We start from the raw sequence: 9,548 nt of genomic DNA, 5'->3' as shown, positions 1-9,548 counted from the left end.
GTCCTTTCCTTGTAGATCTTGGCAATTTCATAGGATTGTAGTCGGAATTCCTCCAACTCTTGAATTTGAATCATCCTCTTTTGACCACTCAATTTGAGATCAAGGTTAAGTGCTCGGATTGCCCAAAAATCTTTGTACTCCAGTTCGATTGGCAAGTGGCATGCTTTTCCATAGACAAGCTTGTAAGGGGAGGCTCCTATGGGAGTCTTATAGGCCGTCCTATAAGCCCAAAGAGCGTCATAAAGCTTTGTGCTCCAATCTTTTCGGGTCTTGTTCACAACTTTCTCAAGGATTTGCTTGATCTCTCTATTCGAAACTTCAACTTGACCGCTTGTTTGAGGATGATATCCCAAGCCGGTTCTATGTTGAACACCATATTTGGTCAAAAGAGATGCGAGTTTCTTTTCATGAAAATGCGTTCCTCCATCACTTATGATTTCTCTAGGAACTCAAAATCTTGGGAAGATTATTTTCATAAAGAGTTTGGTGACCGTTTTTGCATCATCATTTGAGGTGGCAATTGCCTCCACCCACTTTAAGACGTAGTCTACGGCCACAAGGATGCACTTATTCCCATTGGATGTCACAAACGGACCTTGGTAGTCGATCCCCCAAACATCGAAGATCTCCACCTCTAGAATGCCCCTTTGTGGCATTTCGTTCCTCCAAGAGATATTCCCTGTTTCTTTGACAAGCATCACAATGAATGATGAATTCCCTTGTGTCTTGAAACATTGTAGGCTAATAGAAGCCCGATTGAAGAATTTTTGCAATGGTCCTCCTTGCTCCATGGTGCCCACCGTAGGGTGATGAGTGACACCCTTCCAAGATTCCTTGGACTTCCCATTGAGGGATGCATCTCCGGTAGAGCCCATCGCTACACTCCTTGTAGAGGTTTGGGTCATCCCAAGAGTACCTCTTTACTTCGAATAGGAACCTCTTTCTTTGGTTGTGGATTAGATTTGGAGGGAGTACTCTTCCAACAATATAGTTGGCATAATCGGCAAACCATGGGGTGATGTGCCTTTCGAGTTGTGTTTGAATGGCCATCAAGATATCGTCGGGAAGTGAGTCATTGATCGGTGTTTCTCCATGTTCATCATGAAACCAGATCCTTGACAAGTGATCCGCCACTACATTTTTGGCTCCTTTCTTGTCTCTTATTTCCAAGTCAAATTCTTGAAGAAGCAAAATCTATCTCAACAATCTTGGTTTTGCCTCCTTCTTTATCAAGAGATGTCGGAGAGCACGGTGATCCGAAAAGACAATCACCTTGGATCCAAGTAAATAGGAACGAAATTTGTCTAAAGCATAGACAATGGCAAGAAGCGCTTTCTCGGTGGTATCATAATTCACTTGGGAGGGATCAAGAGTCTTGCTTATATAATATATGGCATGAAGAGCTCTTCCTACCCGTTGGCCAAGAACCACTCCAACAGCGTAGTTACTAGCATCACACATAATCTCGAACGGTAGTTCCCAATTTGGAGGTTGAATGATTGGTGCCGAGATTAGTGCTTGCTTGATTCTATTAAAGGCTTCAACACACTCATCAGTGAAATGGAATTGGGCATCTTTAAGCAAGAGTTGAGTGAGGGGTTTCGCTATTTTTGAAAAATCTTTTGTGAAACGGCGATAGAAACCCGCGTGACCGAGAAAACTTCTCACCCCTCTAACATTCACGGGAGGTGGGAGTTTCTCTATCACCTCAACTTTAGCTTTATCGACCTCGATGCCCTTTTCCGATATTAAATGACCCAAAACAATTCCTTCATTGACCATGAAGTGACACTTTTCCCAATTTAAAACAAGACTAACATCTTCACATTTTTGCAATACAAGAGAAAGATTATGAAAACATGAGTCAAAGTCTTTTCCATAAACGCTAAAATCATCCATAAAAACTTCCATTATGGTCTTTAGGTAGTCGGAGAAGACACTCATCATACATCTTTGGAAAGTGGCGGGGGCATTACATAAACCAAAAGGCATCCTCCTATATGCAAAAGTACCATAAGGGCATGTGAAGGTGGTCTTATGTTGGTCATCCGGGTGTATAGGGATTTGAAAGAATCTCGAATACCCGTCAAGGTAACAAAAGAATTTGTTGGAGGCTAACCTTTCAAGCATTTGGTCAATGAATGGTAGGGGGAAATGATCCTTTCTTGTTGCGGAATTCAATTTTCGATAGTCAATACACATACGACAACCGGTGATCTTCCTTGTGGGTATTAGCTCATTCTTTTCATTTGTCACTACCGTGGTACCTCCTTTCTTAGGTACCACTTGAACGGGGCTAACCCACAAAGAGTCCGATATGGGATATATGATTCCCGCATCAAGTAATTTCATAACCTCTCATTTGACAACTTCTTGCCTGTGGGGGTTTAATCTTCTTTGAGGTTGACTGGTAGGTCTATGGTCCTCCTCTAGATGAATTCTATGCATGCAAAAGTTGGGACTTATCCCCTTAAGGTCATCTAGACTATAACCTATAGCCTTCTCATGTTGTTTCAACACATCAAGCAATTTTCCCAATTGGTTCTCATCAAGTCTATCATTAACAATCACGGGTTTGGTCTTTGATTCATCAAGGTAAGCATATTTCAAATTTGGGAGAAGGGTTTTTAGAGTAGGGATTTCTACCTCACTATCCTGCTCTGGAGTTTCATTGAGAATTTGCTCCATCTCCATTAGGCATTCCATTCTCATGGCATATTCAACTTGTTCTTCATTCTCATCAATCTCATCACTTTCGAATTCCATGACGAATTCCTCTTGCTCTTGAGCTTGTAAGATGTCTTCTAGGATGGATTGCTCATCTTCTATAGGTTGACATGCTTCCACAAGGATGTTATACACTAATTCGGATTGTACATGAGTAAGTTCTTTGTTAGCTAGAGCGGCCTCAAAAAGATCTACCTCCAACTCCCAATACATATTTTTAGCCTCACTTGCTTCCAAGGCTTCCAATGCTTGCATGGGATCTTTGAAGAAAGGTATACTTCCCCAAGGCAAAGAATTAGAACAATCTATAAGGTCCATCTTGCAAAATATCAAACAACTTGAAAACAATTAGAACAAACCTTGAGGAGTTTTACTTCCCCAAGGCAAAGAAAGACACAACTAATAACACAATTGGTCGGTGTATGGGTTTAATTAGAACACCGTCCCCGAAAACGATTAGAACACCGTCCCCGAAAACGGCGCCATTTTTGGTCGCAGTATGGGTTTAATTTTTTTTCAGTACTTGTCGTTAGGAGTACCTAGACCAAAACACAATTTATAACTTCACAAACAACTGTACAATTAGTAAAGAGGCAAGTAAAGGTCGGATCCCAAGGGACGGGAATTGAGATGAGATTTCTATTGCAACTAGTGGTGTCTTAAAGGGCGTCACAATTGGGGTTTGATGTAGAAGATCACTAAACTAAAAAGCAATAAAAGTAAACAAGCAAGATGAATTAAAAGGGATGTAAATAATTGATAAAAGGCACTAGGGTGTCATGGGGTCATAGGGGATTCATGGGAATTGATCATACAAACAAATTCTCAAGTTATAAGCAAGCAATTATTGTTGTGATGGATCGAGTTGGTTTATATCTTACAATCCTAGGAATGTTTGGGTCCCGGAGCCGAATCGATTAGATTGTACAACACCTACAAGTCAGCTTAATCTTCCCTACTCAACAATATGCATGGTCTAATGAGACTCGAGTTGGTTTATGTCTTACAAGTCTCATTGAAAAGAGAGGTGATGGGTAAAAAAAATGCAAGGATTCATAGGCTCACATTTCATCAAACATAACATGTGCATAAGTTGAGATCACAACAAGCAAGCAAATAAAATATGAAAGCATATTAATTTAAGCATGAATCATTCCCCATATTGGTTTCCCCTAATTACCCATTAACCCTAGCTAAGGAAACTACTCACTCATTATCATGTTGAACATGCTAGCAAGGTTTTCAATCATACCAACAAAGTGAAACATGATGAATAAATGAAAGTGATTAACAATAATTAAAGAGGGATTAAGAGAATTATACCTACTAATGATTCCAATAATAAAGCAAAGAATAAAAGAAGTACTTGATGCTTGATTGGAAGGTTGTCAATCTCCCAATAATAACCCAAATAATCTTCAATTACCCAAAAAAAAGGATGAACAAGAGAGAGATTAAGGAAATAAAACTTGTATTAAAACTTGATTAAATGTTGATTACAAGATTAAAGAGGGATTTGATTGATATTAACTACACTAAAGATTGCTAAGAAGAACATGCTCTTCTAATTACACTAATGGGGTATTTATAGTGGGGAATAGGTGCATGAATTAGGGTTAACTAAGGGCTTAAATGACGATTAAGTCCCTTGTTGATGAAATGGCGGTCTCTTTAGTGAGACTCCGGTCTCTAGAGAGACTCCGGTCTCTAGAAAAAGATGTGCATCCTTCCTTGAAGCTTGAAGAAGACGAAATGGGACGGGCGGATTTGGCGGTCTCTGCCCGGGCGTCCAGGGGGTGAAGACGGGCGGATTTGGGAGCTTTTGCCCGGGCGTCTTCTGGAGAAGCCGCTCGGATTGTGGCTTGATGGACGGGTGAATTCAAGGCAATCCGCACGGATTGTCAGGCAGTCTTGTTCCTTCTTCTTTTCTTCCTTTTTCTTCATAGAATCCTTTAGGATTTCCTCGGGGATGCAAGGATCTTTTCTCATCATTGCCCATCTACTATAGTATGTACAAAGGCCTTCTAATCTTGTCTCTTCTTGATGCTTGGTCATTGAATTTAATCAATTTAGCCTCATTTTGCCATGAAAATGCAAGGTTTGCACTCCTTTCCTACCAAGGACACAAAACCTCAAAAAATATGCAAAACAAAGAACTAAAGACAATAAATGACCCAAATATGCACTAAAAAGCATGGGAACAAGGCTAATTCGGGGACTAAATATGCTCTAATTATGGTCACATCATCCTACTTTCCGAGTCTCGCGCCCAAGAGGACGGAGCCAGTGGAGATAGTCTATCCCGTTTTGAGGGATTGGGTGATGTATCGCACGAAGAGCTAGCGTTCGTTTCACGACGTCTGTCGACGAGATGTGAACGCTCTGCAGCTGGAGGGCGTGAGTATCCTCGACTCACCTTTCTTTGTTTTCTCATTGCTTTCTTCTAGAACTGATCATAAGAATGACCTCTTGTTTGCTTTTCATAGTGGGTGCCCAGGCCTTGGGTGGACTACACTGGCGTCCCCCCTTATGTGGCTGAGGTCCTTCGACCCAGAAGCTCAAGCCGGTTGCTGATGAGGACGTCGATGGGTCCCGTGTGGTACTTGGGAGAGCGTTTGACTCGTCAGTGCTCTCGTGATGTCTTGATGGTCCCCATCGATCTTCCTCGGACGATGTTCAGGGAGCCTTCCGATGCTGAGAGGGAGGCAGACTTGGCACACGTCGGTGGCGACGCCCTCCTTCTTCCTAGTGAGGACTACTCGGCGTTCCTCTACCGGAGGTTGGCGTAATAGCCAATTTTGGTAAGTGCTTTATTCTTCTTTCGATTGTCTTGAAAACATGATGAATGGTCATCAATTAATGGAAACCATTTGAATTTTGCAGGAGGTTGAGGTGGCGGGCATCGAGCCCCCAGTGTACCCCGAGACCCTCGAGTACACTGATGCGACGGGGATGACGATGATCTCCGAGCTTCGCGACTTTGACGTGGCGGTGACAGATGCTGGCCTGGACGAGTGGCAGCATCTGATTCGGAGGGTATGTTCCTCAACTTATTTAATTTTTGTATAAGAACACATTTGTTTAAACTTATCCAATCATTGAGAATCCTTGTTTATTCAAATATAGGTTGCGCCATCCCGGTTCGTGGCTTTGTGGAGGCTAGCCAACCGGCTACGGGCTACTGCCATCGAGGCACTTGCTGGCGGTCGAGGACGTCAGGTATGAACCTTCCGTTTACTTCATTTTTTAATTTTCTAACTTTCTTTATGTTTGAAATGATTGACATAAGCCAATCCTTGTCATTTGTAGAGGGAGCGTGACTTGGAGAGAGAGTTAGCCCAGTCTTGAGAGGAGACGGCTCGCTTGCTGAGGGAGCTAGAGGTCCGCAACGCCGATATCGTTGCTCTCGAGGCGAGAGTTACCGAGTTGGGCGACGACCAGCAGTAGTTTGTTGCTTTTTTGTTGTTTTTGTTGTTGGTTGTACTTCACACACTTTTGTACATTTTAGGAATTTCATTTTGCACTTTATAAACTTTGTTTCGGGCCCGAGCCCCCAGTTTGGTGTACATATTCCTTTTGGTTGTATATATGATGGCCTGAGTGCCTTTGTTGCTGGGTTGTATGTTTGTACCTGCAGGTTAGCTTTGATCAAGTTTGGTAGATGACGGTTTATGCCGTTATGCTGCAAAAATTTACACAGAAATTGCACATAAAACACATATTCGTACATACGGCCTAAATTAGTGCAAGACAAAGACTCGAGAAAATGCAAAAAATTTGTCGAAAATGACCGAACGGTAGGGAGGGTTACGCCCTTAAAAAAATGAAAATAGAAACATATATGTTTGAAATGAAACTAGAATGAAATGATTCCCCAAAAAAGAAAAATTAAAAGAAATGGCTAAGTTTGAAAATGAATTATTAAATTGGTGAAATGATTCCCCAAAAAAATTAAAAAAATTAAAAAGAAATGGATAAGTGTGCTGAAATGACGAGAATGCCGATGTCTCCTCGAAATGCGTGCCCGTGGAATTAGGAAACTCGAAACATGGTAATTTGACGGAATTACCAAAAATAATAGCCCGTATGAATAAGAAATTATGCTTTAAGGAATTAGGAAATATCCAACGCGGAAAATCACAGAAATACAGTTGAGGAAGATGCGCAGCAGGAGCTGCGTCCCTTTGAAGAGGCGTAGCAAGTGCTGCGCCCTTTCCTCAGTGTGTCCGTCCCGACAGATTTTAAGAAACAACTTTTAGTACAAATATAGACGTGGATGGAGGTTTTATTCACATAATTCTTCCGTCTTTCTCCGTCTTATTACATAAAAATTCTCTAATTAATCATACATCATGAATACTTTAGAAATCCGTCTTAAAGAATAGACAAAGGAGTTCTCAAATATGGAGAAACACGATATAGGTGCCTACAACTTTGAATCAATTTTGAGCTTGAAGCTAATTAAGGTTGTTAGACCATTTTTGGATGCTTGTCTTGAGTATTGGGACCCGAACTATCACGTATTTACCTTTCCTGGAGGCGATATCTGCTTATTCCTTGAAGAAATTGCTGCAATTGGTGGTTGGGACCCGAAACATTTACCTGCTATACCCTCTACTTCTCAAGGGTATAAGAACAAATTCAGGGATTTGCTTGGATTGACAAGAGCTGAGGTTGACCGTCTTGTGACCTCAAAAGGAGTCTGAATGCTGGATTTAATCGATTGATTAAGAAATAGGGCAGATCCTACTATCTCCTATGTTGCGAGGCAGAGGGCATTCGGGTTTTGCCTATTGCATGTTTATGTCCTTCAAGGGTATGTCCATGAGGATATGAGAGGTGACCCTCGCTATTTGAGTCTAGTTGATCAGATGGAGCTGCGCAGGAGCCCAGCTTGCCTATGTTTAGGAGAGATCCTGTTGGGGTTAGATAACAGGAAAGCCAACCGCGACCTTCCTTATTTAGGATGTTCCATCATCTTGCAGGTAAAAGAATACAACTTTTTCTTCTATTTTTTTTTTCTTTTTTCTGGATTGAAGAAGACGATTCCGAAGAAGACGATTCCGAAGCTTGATATTGTTCCTCAGACTGCCATGGCGCTTACTACTGAGAGCCGAAGAGAGTGGGCCATCAAATGGCCTCAAAGAAACATGTGGATCCTGAACTCTTTTGTTAGTGCACTATGGGTATCAGATTCCTACTTGCAGTGGAGGAAAGCTACTACTCTTGAGGAGCGAGAGAGACGAAGGAAACGCGAGCCTGTTGACTACAAGGTTCGTGATGTAGAGAAGGAGAAAGAGAAGCACTTGACCGAGGGAGAGGAAGAAGCCGGATTTTGAGTTGTTCATCCATCGAAGAAACTGAAGACTTCTCCTACCGTGGAAAAGGTGGTAGATAAGAATGGCAAAGCTAGACCACGAGAGAGACCATTGGTGATTAGGTCTGAGATAGCACAGGAGCGTCCGGCTCGTGGTCGAGACAAGAAATATGATAAAAATGACAAAGGCAAAGGGAAAATGGAAGAATAGCCTAAGTCTTTGATATTATTTATTATTATTATTATTATTATTATTATTATTATTATTATTATTATTATTATTATTATTATTATTATTATTATTATTATTATTATTATTATTATTATTATTATTATTATTATTATTATTATTATTATTATTATTCGTGATAAGGTGGTGGGGTTTTTAGAATCCTAGCCTATTTATTTTAGCATTTATTTTATTATGTAGCGTATTATTATTATTATTATGGAAAGAAATGAAATAAAAAGGTTAATTGGTTATGAAACCGTTGTGATTTTTCATTATTATTCTTGTCGAATTCAATATGCATATGCAAATGTCCTTCTATTTACATTTAAAAAAATAATAGTGTGTTGTATCCTGTGAAGGATTGCCTACGTATTCATTTAAAAAATGAAATCAAACCCTTGTGCGTAGTTCATGTAAATGTAAAAGAATAATTGTTCTTAGCAAGAGCTTGTAATGAACTTGAAAGTAAGCATGATCTTTACTTACACTTAAAGCACAATTCAGTTTATTTGATGATATGAGGATGACGATCTGTCAAAATGCAAGAGCAAGGTGACATTAGCTTTATTTTAGCTGGCCAGGGGCCGTTTACATTCCGTGCCACAGGAACGACACGTGAGGTTACGCGAGGCGCGTTTTGTTCCTATTCTAGGCATAGTAACGTTTCAGTTGGTTGAGGTTTGTTGGGTTGGCAAATTCATTCCCATCTAAGTCTGTGATCCTAACCGCACCCCCCATGAGTATGGATTTGACCAGAAATGGTCCGGCCCAGTTGGGTTTAAACTTTCCTCGTGGAACGACAGGTAAAAGAGCTCTAACTGATTTGAGAACCAAGTCTCCTTCTTTGATGTTCCTTGGCTTAACCCTTTTGTTGAAGGCTCGTTTGATACGTGCCTGATATGTTTGCACATTAGGTAATGCGTGCAATCTACGTTTATCCCGGAGGATGAGTTCTTCATATCTATCCATCTTCCAATCGGCTTATGGGATTTGACTTGCGAGTAAAATACGCAAGGACGGTATTTCGAGCTTGACTGGTTCTACGACTTCCATGCCGTAGGTTAAATAGAAAGGGGTGGCCCCAGTGGGCATCCTAACAGATGTGTAATATCCCCATAAGGCAAATGGTATCTTGCTTGGCAATCTCGGTAGTTGTCAATCATTTTCTTGAGGATTGTGACAACGTTTTTGTTTCCTACCTCTACTGCGCCATTAGTTTGTGGTCTATATGGCGAGGAATGGCGATGCTTGATTTTGTACTTGGCTAGCAGT

This window comes from Silene latifolia, chromosome 10 (genome assembly GCF_048544455.1).
Source record: "Silene latifolia isolate original U9 population chromosome 10, ASM4854445v1, whole genome shotgun sequence".
Lineage (NCBI taxonomy): Eukaryota > Viridiplantae > Streptophyta > Magnoliopsida > Caryophyllales > Caryophyllaceae > Silene > Silene latifolia.
This window is presented reverse-complemented; position numbering follows the sequence as displayed.